This window comes from Mirounga leonina, unplaced genomic scaffold (assembly GCF_011800145.1).
Source record: "Mirounga leonina isolate KUSES-001 unplaced genomic scaffold, KU_Mleo_1.0 Mir_93, whole genome shotgun sequence".
NCBI lineage: Eukaryota > Metazoa > Chordata > Mammalia > Carnivora > Phocidae > Mirounga > Mirounga leonina.
In genome coordinates, this window is record NW_023270854.1 from 7,445,510 (window position 1) to 7,458,036 (window position 12,527).

The following is a 12,527-nucleotide window of genomic DNA, read 5'->3' on the forward strand; positions in this document are numbered from 1 at the left end:
CCCTGTCCTCCCCTTGAATTTGGGCTAATATGACTCCCTTTAAACAAATAAAGCAAATTTATTTAATATATAGTTTATGCAACATGGGGGTCTTCATAAGGAAATGAAGATGTGATGAATTGCTGAAACCTGAGTGTTTTCATACTGAGTATGAGGGATAGTGAAAAGTCATGGCAAGATACCAGAGGACGAAGAGTTTGAGTGTAGCCAACTGGAGGAAACTTAGCAAGGTGTTCAGACTCCTCTCAGTGTCCTTTTATCTTTGGAGATAACAAGGGAGGACACCTCTCACCTGCTTCACATGTAGTTCAGGAAGTCTTTCCTGTGTTTTATGACCTGCTTTGGGCGAAGCTCAGAAACTCCTTCCTGCACATGCCTTTTCTCAAATTCCTTCAGCTTCAAATATTCAGTATGTCAAGGTGCCATATTTTGGGGTAGGATGTCCTGAACCCCATCAATAAAAGCCTAATTCCTTACCAGAACTTTTGTGTTTCCGCTATTTCTTCAAAGGATATAAGCCCAAAGGGTAAAAGAAGAAAAACTTCTCTTCTGACCTCTTAAATTATAATCCTGCAAATTAAACTGACAGAAGACAGAATAACAGGCAAAAAGGCATATATATATATATTTTTTTGATTGATGTTAATATCTTTAAGGGTATAGGAGCTTCGTAGAAAAGAAGTAGAAACCCAGGGGCACCTGGGTGGCTCAGTTGGTTAAACAGCCAACTGTTGATTTCTTCTCAGGTCATGATGTCAGGTTCTTGAGATGGAGCCCTGTGTTGGGCTCTGTGCTGGGCGTGGAGCTGGCTTGGGGTCTCCCTATCTCTCCTCTCCTTCTTCCCCTCCTCCTTCCTCCCCACTCAAGTGCGCCTGTGCTCTCTCTCTCTCTCTCTCAAAAAAAAGTAAAAACCCAAAGAAGCATTTAGAGTTGGGCTATAAATATATAATTTTAAGAAAGGGCAATAAATTGTAGAGAAGTAACTAGGCAGGGACTGGGCTCGGGGCAATAAATTGTGGGAAGGGGACTAGGAAATGCACAGTAATTGAGAGTAAGGTTTGTTACACAGACTCACTCTCCTATCCTCTCATCTCAGTGCCTCTCTGATCCTCCTGGGAGGAACAGCCTACAAATGGAAATGTGTATCACCTTCACAGAGGGAACATGTGCCCTGCTTTGAGGCAGAAAGGAGGAGGGCAAAGAGCTCTTCCTGGTCCGCCCTTTCCAATTACCTTCAGCTCAAAAGCATCTAGCAATATGTCAGAGTGGCATATCTTAGGGTGGCATATACTGATCACCTCCAAAAGATAAAAACCGCTGTATTGGCAACAATTTTAGGATAGCTGTCTTAGAATTTACTATTCAACTACATTCTTGAGAATGAAACTAGGCACAGGTTACAGAATACCTTAAAGGTGCAGAAAGTCGGATTTATCTCAGAGAAAATACTGCAAGGGGCAGACACTGGAACTGTAAAAAAAAAAAAAAAAAAAAAAAAGTGTTATATCTCCTAGCAAGCAACCCAAGGCAAATACTTAGAATGTCAGTAGTAATACATAAGGCCTCTAGTCAATGCTTAGTAGAGCATTTACACTAATAATAATTTACATAGAAGTAATTTTGCTCTTTTCAATTAACAGCAGACTTATTTGAAAAGGAGATGTGTGCGCAGGCAAGGGAAAATATTGGTCATGCAGACATCTTGTTGCATAACAATAACGAACATACCTTTGGTTATTGGTATGTGTAAAATTTCCTATCCTGAGTCACATCTCAGCAGAGGCCGGTCAAAGGACTTGAGATCAAAAGGCACTCTCTTTGAAGGAAGTGTAAAAATGTTTTCAGCGAACGGTTTCCCGCCAGGATCCATTTTCATGTCCCTTTGGTTCCTTTGAATTTTGGTAGAGGTTGGGAACAATGGGTGCTAAGTACCCTCACATTAGGTGCTAATCTATGCCAGACTTGCAAAAGGAGTGGCCCCAAACCTGTTTTGCCTGAATTAACCAACCTACCCAGCTTCAGGGTACAAAAGAAAAGAGGCAGTGTGACCTGTACTTCAATGAGGGAAAAAAGGAGTTGTTTCCTCCCCATTTAAAGCCAAATGATGACAAGCTGCAAGAAAACCAGACAGCCTGATCTATGGTCTTGGTAGGGGTTGTTGAGGGCCTGATGTCAGGTTCACACATGAATATGCTGAAGAATATAGACATGCTAGAGCTGTCAGACCCAGCAGCAAAACAGAACAAAAGACCCACAGCACCCCTGGAGTGTGGTGGCCAAGGGTATGGGAGCCACATGTGGGTTCTGTGGGCCTGTAGCAGAGCTGGAACCAGATAACTTACAAAGGACCCTGCCCTAGAGGTGTTAAAGAAAAAAATTATTCTGATGCTTGTTAAGACAGTAAGGGAGACTTTCTTGTGATCCATGTCAAGACTATTGTAACAGCGGAGAGAAACTGGCTTCCCTCTGAACACTAGAGACAGCTGAGGATTTACAGCCCACAGGCAAAGTGAAGGGAAGTGATGGAAAATTACTAAGTGGAGTCAGGCAGGGTGGGGAGAGTCTTGCTAAATCATCACCATCTTGTGAGGAGATCCAAGCTGCCCACCAAGAAGCCCACGTGGGGAAGAACTGAGGCCTCCTGCCGACAGCAAGCACCACATGAGTGAGCCATCTTGGAAACCCTAGCCCCACATCACCCTTCAAAGGACCTGCAGCCCAGCCCATGTCTTGCCTTCAAAATCAGAAGAGACCCCACACCAGATCCACCCAACCAAACTATTTCTGAGTTCTTGGCCCAAAGAAACTGAAATAATATGATGTGTTTATTGTTTTAAATCACTAAGTTTTGGGGTGATTTGTTATGTAGTAGTAGAGAACTAATATACCCCATTTTACAAATAAGGAAAATAACTTGCTGGTGTCATGCAGCTGTAAGTGACAAAATCAGGATTTTAACTCACATCATCTGGGTTAGCATGCCTCCTTAACCATGACACACTATGCCTTTACCACTTAAAGAAAGTGACCTGTGATGCTCAGCATGGGGATGAATGGGACCTCTAGATGGCCAACAGGTACGTGAGTGTGCCCATGTATTTTTGTCCACGTTTTTAGTCTTTTATTTTATTTTTCAGAATTTTGAATAGACTTTATTTTTAGAGCAGTTTTAGGTTCACAGCAACATTGAGCAGAGAATACTGATCATTATTTTTTAACCACCAAACCTTTGCATGTATTTGAACTTAATCAGAAGCCGATAATAATCAAATATTTTATAATAAAGATTCGTCAGTGCTCTTTTCACCAAAAATTTTTTTGTGAAGGAAACGTATTCTTTTACCCTGATTTACCTCTCTTCTTCATTCATTTTAACCTGGCTTATTATGATTTAATTTGTAATAGACTGGAGGTTTGATTTAAATAACCTAATGAAGTACTAACATTTTAAGAAAATAACATTTGGGGCACCTGGGTGGCTCAGTTGTTAAGCGTCTGCCTTCGGCTCAGGTCATGATCCTAAGGGTCCTGGGATGAAGCCCTGCATCAGGCTCCCTGCTCAGCAGGAAGCCTGCTGCTCCCTCTCCCACTCCCCCTGCTTGTGTTACCTCTCTCTCTGTCTCTCTCTCTGTCAAATAGATAAATAAAATCTTAAAAAAAAAAAAAAGAAAAGAAAAGAACATTCAACATCCACTTGTGAGTGTTCAAAATATATAAACTGCTTAATCTCTTAAACTTACGTCCTCATAAAAAGAAGCTGCATGCCCTGAGCATGTTCTTGGTCTCATCTGTCTTCCCCGTTCTCTCTTTACTGTTGACACCAGGATAATCACCTTGCCATGTCCATGGTAACCATATTTTGCAAAGAAGAAGCTATGTAATATTTACATGATAAAGGGAGTGCGGGGAGCAAACTAGTTTTCAATGTTATCTCATTCCTAAACTTCTGATCAAGAGGAGCTGGGAAGGTAGAGTTAACTTTTAACTATCTATTAATAAGTATCACAAGATAAATATGCTAAGTCAGCCAACTGTGCACATATTTCCCCTCTCCCTTCATTACCTCTAGGTTGTCATCTTGAAAAAGTATGACTTCAAATGAGACCCAGAAATAGAAGAGGCTGTGCACCAGCTTAGGAAAAGCACTTGGCAAAAGACAAGTCTTCATTATATAAGGAAATAAATGAGCGCCTATCAAGAAACACCAATTTAAATATTACCTTTCCGTCGGCACATAGTGTATACTTCATTCCAAGAGCAAACCAACATCTATTAAAAATAAGTAATTTTGACTGAGAGCTTTTGAAACGGTCTTCTAACAGATCCTTCCTCTACAATGTTGCTGAGTGTGCGTAAACTCAGGAAAGATCTGGCAACTCCAGGACTTAACTTGGAAAGAGAAAGCAACCAAAGACCTAGGGAGCTATTAAGGAAACATCAGTGTGATTCAGATTTCCTTCTGTCATTGACTGTTTTCAGGTTCAGTTGTGTTTGAAAACAGTTCTACAGGGATGGTGGAGTAAACAATAGCAGTCCAAGCACTTAGCTCTCCTTGCCACAGGACTCAGTGGGTTCCTGACAGGTTCCCCACTGTAAATAGAGTATCTCTCAGCTGAGTCTCTGCTAAATATTGAGTGGCAGCGAGATAAACATTTTATTCCCAACAGATGGCTGGGGGGTACTTAAGTCTTTATTTCTAGGTGGTACAGAGAAGTAGGCTTAACTTTTAGATAGGTTGAGGACAGGCCAACCACATACACACACAAAAGTTGAGGAAGCAGAAAAGGATAGATCTAAACAGAAGGTTCTTCCTACATAGGGCCACGGGTTGTCCCAGGGCATTCCTGAGGAAATGGCCAAAATGTCCCTTAACAATTGACTTTCACTCTGTCAAAGCTCCCTGGTTCCAGGTTCTTTGGGAGTCCCTCAGTGAAGCTGCAACATCCTTGGGTAGGAGCAGCGGGCCCACGTGCAGGAGAGATGCTGCATCTACTTCTCTGCAGTGCATGTGAGGCTTGCTGGCTTGATGCTGGGGGTGGACAGATTTGGGGAAGGAAGAGGGGATCCAGCAGTTGGTGAGATGTACATACACCCAATGGAGTGGGGGGCACCTGTCGGGGTCTGCACTTGGTCCCCAAGTGTCCTGGTGCCTTGGGGAGCATGACATTAAATGGGAAATAAAACACACCATAATAGGTAGAAAGACCCTGAGGGACATCTACCTTTTGAGTAATTTAGCATTTCCCCGAAATGTGTCACCCTTAGTAATATTTATACGATTCTATTATTGGCTTTAACGTCTTCGGTAGGGTCTGCAAAAGTCATTTAAAAACATCTACTGCTTGTGAAGAGGCTCATTTTGGTTTAGAATGATGGCCTGCCACTGACTCTGTTTTCCCGAAAATCCATCGTCCAGCCTTCTGTGTTCAGTGCTGTGTGCTAAGAGGCTGCCTGCCCTGAGCATCCACCGGGCTTCCTTGCCCGCTGGGGTCCTGGCAGGTCCAGCCCCATTGGGAAAACGCCTGCGAGTGGAGACCCAGAGCAGAGAGAAGCCAGGATGCTTGTCCCTGGCTCCCTCCTCCCAGTGCTACAGTTTAGACAGAGACTGCCTTCCTTGGAGTGAGGTTTCAGGAGATGCTTCTAGCCCCCTACCTCTCCCACCGGGGCTGTTCCCTCCTCTTGCCTCTCTGGGCAACTTTGGGTGGTAATGGCTCTGTGTAGCTGCTGCGTCCCGGCTGTCATCATCCCTTGTGCATCCTTAGCTCTGCTCACCACTCTGTGTACCCTCTCTTCTTTAAGCTTTTTTTTTTTTTTTTTTTTTTTGGTTAAACCCTTTGGGTCTGCCTTCTGTTTCTGCCAGCACTCTGATGTAGCACCTCTTTTTTGCACAGCATGCAAATAAATGGATGCAATTCAGGTTTGTAGCTTGGAGAAGTTTTGTTGGAGCATACATTTTAGAACTAGGCTGTCATTTCATTTTCTGGATAATCCCTAAGCATACTCTGGTGGCCTGGCAGTATGCTCACTTGGCTAGGCTGGACAACATTTCTCAGAATTCTGGTCCCTGTATATTTCTAGTCGGGGAGGGGGAGTGGGGGGGAGCTACAAAGACATTTGAAAAAAGGAAGTGAAGTTGCAGTTGTATTATTCTGATGCTCAGGAGATCAGTGGAGACGCACAGGTGTTGGGACAGCTCACCCATTTTGTTTCATTTACCTGCCGGCTCCCCTTGTTGGTACGGGCCATATTGCACACCCTCTTTTCCCTTCTCTGATGCCTGGGCCAGGTGTGTGTTTAGCTCAAAGGTGAGAAGCTCCAGCTTCCCCTGAAGGACATGGAGTCAGCAGCGTACAGCGATAGGCACTTACCAGGTTCCAGTCTGTCTTTGTGGGCTCCAGCTCGCGCTCCTGAGTTCCAGCTTCCCTGACACTTTTTGCAGACTGAAGACCAAACAGCAGATAGAAAGACCTTACAGAGACCACCTAACCAGCTCCTGCGATTGTGCAAGGTCAATCCTTATAACATGCCCATATTTCTATAACAAAGAATATATGTAGTGGTTCTGCATCTCTAGTAAAATCCCCACATATTTATACCACCATTCTTTTATCTGCCCTACTTAGCTTCCCTTTTGTCTCCCTTACATGTTAAAATACTTTCTTACTTCTTTATTAATGCCATTTCAACTATGATTTCAGAGCCTCATTACCTCTTAAAATATCTTAGAAATAACACTGTGGAATGGTATTCTCTTTGAGAACATAATTAATTAATGTCAATCTGGATGCCTGCTTTGAGGCCATAAGCATCCTCACAGAGGCTAGGATTTGGAAATTGAAACAGAATTCAAATTAACTGTTTTTGTTATTTCTCAAGCTATTTTATGGTAGTTATTAGGTTTTGTGAAAATATTTAAAAAATCATTAACTTATAAATTTTAAATGACCTGTGCATTTTGCTTATCCATATTAATGCCATTCTTTCTCTCTCTTTCTCTTTAGTTTATGAATGTTTAAATTGGTCAGAAAATAGGTGTTATCTATTCTTCTATTAAACTACTTCTAGTAAGCAACCTGCTGTTATCCAGTGTTTTATCAGTGAAAGATAAAGACCTTTTATTGGGCCAGTCACAACTCTTCCTCATGGACTCATTTCTGATTGTGACATTCATTCCAAACACAGACAAGTTTCCATTTCTCCTTATAGAATCTTTTTTACGTATTTGAAACTCATTATTATGTCACACATGTCCTTTATGTATGTGTGTGAAACAAAGGGTCCTAATTAGTCTCTTTTTTTTTTTAATGCTTTAGAAGTGGCTACATTCCTATTTTCTTTCTTAGTTTGGAATTTATTCTTCAAAGTTCCAATTCTAGTGCATAGAGCATATTCATTGTTTGATATCCATCTCAGATAGAAAATGTGATATGACACTGGGTAATAACATTCAGAACAAATTATGTCAGAATTTTCTTTTCTGTGAATGCCTTTGCTTTTATGGACCATATGATATTGTGGATTGTACCTGAATATTTTTATATTAGAAAATTTAAAAAGTTTATTTTTGAACATATAAGTATGATAAACATGACCAATATATCTAAGAATCACAAGACATTTCATTTATGTCAAAAAGGAATGAAAGAAAAAAAAACATTGAATCTTAATATATCAGTTTGTGAAATGAACTGTGTATAACACAATAAATATTTGGAAACCAGTTACATTTCAGCTTTTTATATTCCCCAACCTGAAAAATATTATTTAATGTAACCATTAAAATGTGACTTTCTTTACTATGCAAACTCCCTCTTAAGAGATAAATAAGAACATTCATATTAATAAGATATGCATTATCTTATTTAATTAAATGTCATCCACAATGGAACTCATCAATCTGAAGAGGATAATGGACTTGGATAATGTTAGACCATTATAGAAACTAAGCCAAGACTTTCTTCTAATTTTAAAAATCATTTTCTAAATCATATACAAAAATTGGCACAATGCTCATTTTAGTTCAAAGATGTTTATTTTAAAAGTAATTGGCACAGAACCAGGACAATGTTCTATCCCACTAATTTCATAGCCCTGGGGAACTCACTACAAACAGATGAAAAGTATGGTCAGTAATTTCCTGAGCCAGAGCTAAATTTGTAATTAATAGAATTTGTTTAGATGGGATGAGAGAAAGGGAGAGAAATAAATAAATTCATAAGAAAGCCATCTGAACTTAACATCGAACCTTCCATAGTAAGATGTATTTTGTATAATTTACTATTAACGAGTTGATTTCATTTGTATGGTACGTATTCTATAATTCCCTAAAATATGGGTTAGCATAATAAGCACTAACACTAATAATCATAGTGATTACCAAGATTTTTAAAAATCACTGAAAAAAACAGACAATAATTTCTGTTTTCAATGTGGAAAGAAAGGAAGGAATCATTTGTCTTATGAATTTTATTCCTTGCCTAATGTGACAATTATTGGATATTTCAAGGAAAAAAATCAGTGTTTCAATAGAAGATGAAAACTACCAAGTAATATTTAGATCCGTAATTCCTAGTGAAATTCAAATTAATTAAAGGCAAAGTATTAATTATCTTTTCAGGAAAACAAAGTAATTAAATTATCCTTTTAAAAATAGGATTATTTTTCTATTCCATTTGAAATGGACTTCAATATTTTCTTTTTTTTAAGTTTTGTTTATTTATTTTAGAGAGAGTGGGGGGCGGTTATGGGGGCAGAGGGAGAGGGAGAGAGAGTCTTAAGCAGTTTCTGTGCCCAGCCCAAAGCCTGTCACAGGGCTCGATCTCACGACCCTGAGATCACAGCCTGAGCCAAAATCAAGAGTCGGATGCTTAACCAACTGAGCCACCCAGGGGCGCCAGTATTTTCTATTTTTTAACACTGAAATGAGCCTTTCACATACTGTGATAATATTAAACATATTAGTTTTCTTGGATTAGATGCCTAGTGTTGGAGTCCAACTTTAATATAAAGTTATTTATATATTCACTTTCAATTCCCGATAACTTAAGCATGCATATTAGCTCTTTAACTATCTTAATATCTTAAAATAAACAGAACACACATTTAAGTGCATCAGTTAGAGTATGTTTATATTTCTCTACAGTTTCAACCTTATACCTCACTCTGTTGGTTTTCAACAGTGCTAACTCACAAGAGAAATTTTGGGTGTTGCACTAAGTGATTTTCCTACTTCAATTCAAAGACGATGATGGTGTTGTTCTAGGTCTAGGAAAATTTATTGCCAGAAACACATCTTTAGTGTTCTAAGTCTATACAAAAATAGTCACTGGACTTCTTCTCACTCGTGTTTAATTTTATGAAGTAACATTATGTCAATTTTACTGCATGAATTTTCACTCCAGAATACAACAGCAATGCTAAACTTTTAACACACATCAATTTATTTTCAGGATTGTCTGCCACAAAATTACTGATTGGTCCCTTTGGTTGGACCTGTTAACTGACTGATTCCTTCTCTCTCTGGATAGATTTATAGACCTATCAAACATTGCAAAAAGCTGTTAATGTGGGAAAGTTATTTAATGAGGCCACACAGCTGGTGTCACAAGCTCATGATGTTAAAATTTTAAAAGCAGGTTTCACAAATAGGACTGACTTCAACATTTTTTTTTCCTTTAGAATATTGCAAACCCTTGAAAATAATGACATGTTAAAATATATAAAAATTAAACTTATTACAATGCATCAAAAATATGCACTGTATTATGCACTAAACATACACTAAATATGAAAGTCTTTCTTTTAAAATTAATCACACTTTTTGCCATATTTTCATGCTTCTACAAAATTAATTCATGGTCAGAAAGCACGAAAGAAACTTTAAGGAATTTTAAATAAGCAAGTATTATAACTTCATATTTTATCTGAATTTCAAGATAATTCTCCCTAAATGTATTCCATATTTACTTTTTAAAAACATCTTCTTTTGTTACTTTGATGAATGAGTTGCTTGATATTCAGTAGTTTATGAACCCCTTGGAAAGGAAACCAGCATCATGAGGCTATGGCATGGTTTCACTAATGACAAGTGATGTCACACTAACCTTATTTCTTTCTTAAAAAGTGTGACTAAAGGGGTCATTAAGGGCCACCCTGCAGACCCAGAGTATTTGGACTTCAGCAAAGCATTTGACAAGGTCCTCATGTGATATCTTTGAAGATTCGATGGAGAAATGTTAGCTCGAGGCAAGGACAGTTTGATAGATTGAACTCTGGATGAATGATTATAATCAAGAAATGTCAGATGATTGTAATCTAGGGCAAGCTTTGTCCTCAGCCCTTTGCTGATCAAATTTGTTAATGACTTGGATAAAAAAATAGAACCCCTTGGATTTATAGCTAGTATATAAAACTGAATAGAAAATTTGGACAATTGGGTTGAATTTACTAAAATGGCATTGAACACAGTAAGTTCTTGATCCTAGTTTAAAAAAAAATCAGACAAGTGTGGTTGGAGGAAATTTAGCTCAGCAATTTTAGTGAAAATATGAGCCAACAGTGAGATGTGACCTTAGCAAAGCTATGCTGACCTTCAGCTGCATCACTATCACCATAACGTCCAGAGTGAAGGAGGCAATTGTCTCAATCTACTCAATAAGACCCCACTTGGAAAATTATATTTACTGGATGCAAATTGGAGCTTATTCAAAAGATAGTGACCAGCATGGTAAAGGAATTTCAAAGCATGTGATATGAGAAATAAAGAAATGGGGATTTGTAACTGGGAGACAGGAAGACTGAGAAAACCTAAAATCATGGTTTTAAAACATTGGAAGGATAGAGAGAAAATGGATTAGACTCATGTGTAGTGGAAAGAGGTAACACAGATCACCCTCTGTATAGAAGTGGAAGAGCTAGTTGCATAGATTGTGAGCTTATAAATCTAGAAGGACTGATGGAATTTGAAAATCACTGCTTTGCAACTGTCATTGAAATCACTGACTCAGGCAGGAAGGACCATTGGATGCTGTAACCAGGAAGAGAAGGATTGGCAAGAATCAGGATATTCATATGGTGTCCAAGCATGGACCCACAGGCTGCCTTCTGTTGTAATGTGATTTTAGCTCCAATGTGATTGATGTATTAGGGAACAGTTTGAGCGTAACTCAAATTGGGCATAACACTTGCTTATGCATGATTTCATTGACCCATCCTCCTGAAACCCACAGGCAAACTGCAGTCTTTTGGGGGAGAAAATGCCATATTTGTATAGTATTTATGTATTTCTGAACCATTTAGCACGTGTAAAACTGATTTGCTGCCATTTTCACTTTTTTTTTTTTTTTTTTGGTGTGTCACTGATGCAGTTTTTGCGATTTGTTCCTCTGACCCCGGTTCCCCATAAACCCTGTGGTATTTTATTTTGTGATTTTGTATAGCTGATGATTTTTAGGAGAACATTTCCTAAGTTATAAATGACTCATTGTACTTCCTAATCACAAAGTTTAAAAGGACCCACTGTGGAATGATCTGGCTGTCTCTGCCTCACATGAAGGAAATGTGAAATGCCTTAGAATGATCTAAGGTTATGTACTTCTTCGTGGGATGTGATACGAAGTATAACCATCACCTATAAAATAGACAGAAATATGTAAATGGAATCTCACCAAGCCTTTCCTCTTAAACAAAATGGAATCTATGTTTACACATTCACATTCAAGATCAGCACATCATTTTCAAGTAGCACAAATATTACATTTTATTTGAAAACACAAACTAAAATAAAGCCAGCTATAAAAAACACTGGCAGAAAATTGGGGAAATTTGAAAATAGACTGGGTATTAAGTTTTTATTTTATTTTATTTTTTATTATTATGTTATGTTAATCACCATACATTACATCATTAATTTGTTTTTTTTTTTAAAGATTTTATTTATTTGACAGAGAGAGAGAGAGACAGCGAGAGAGGGAACACAGGCAGGGGTAGTGGGAGAGGGAAAAGCAGGCTTCCCGCAAAGCAGGGAGGCTGATGCGGGGCTCAATCCCAGGACCCTGGGACCATGACCCAAGACGAAGGCAGACGCTCAACAACTGAGCCACCCAGGCGCCCCTACATCATTAGTTTTTGATGTAGTGTTCCATGATTCATTGAGTATAACATCCAGTGCTCCATGCAGTACGTGCCCTCCTCAATACCCATCACCAGGCTAACCCATCCCCCCACGTCCCTCCCCTCTAGAACCCTCAGTTTGTTTTTCAGAGTCCAGTCTCTCACGGTTCGTCTCCCTCTCCGATTCCCCCCTTCATTCTTCCCCTCCTGCTATCTTCTTCTTTTTTTTAACATATAATGTATTATTTGTTTCAGAGGTACAGGTCTGTGATTCATCAGTCTTACACAATTCACAGCGCTCACCATAGCACATACCCTCCCCAATGTCTATCACCCAGCCACCCCATCTCTCCCACCCCCCACCACTCCAGCAACCCTCAGTTTGTTTCCTGAGATTAAGAATTCCTCATATCGGG

The 12,527-nt window shown here is 39.2% G+C and overlaps 1 long non-coding RNA gene across 1 annotated transcript in view; it reads right to left on the bottom strand.

Moving 5' to 3' along the window:
- Nucleotides 1-849: 849 nt before the first annotated feature.
- LOC118004650 overlaps nucleotides 850-12,527 on the bottom strand; it is a 41,130-nt gene continuing 29,452 nt past the window's right edge. Inside the window, exon 3 of the long non-coding RNA XR_004677655.1 lies at nucleotides 850-1,470. This is a non-coding gene — a long non-coding RNA (uncharacterized LOC118004650). The remainder of the gene's footprint in view (nucleotides 1,471-12,527) is intronic.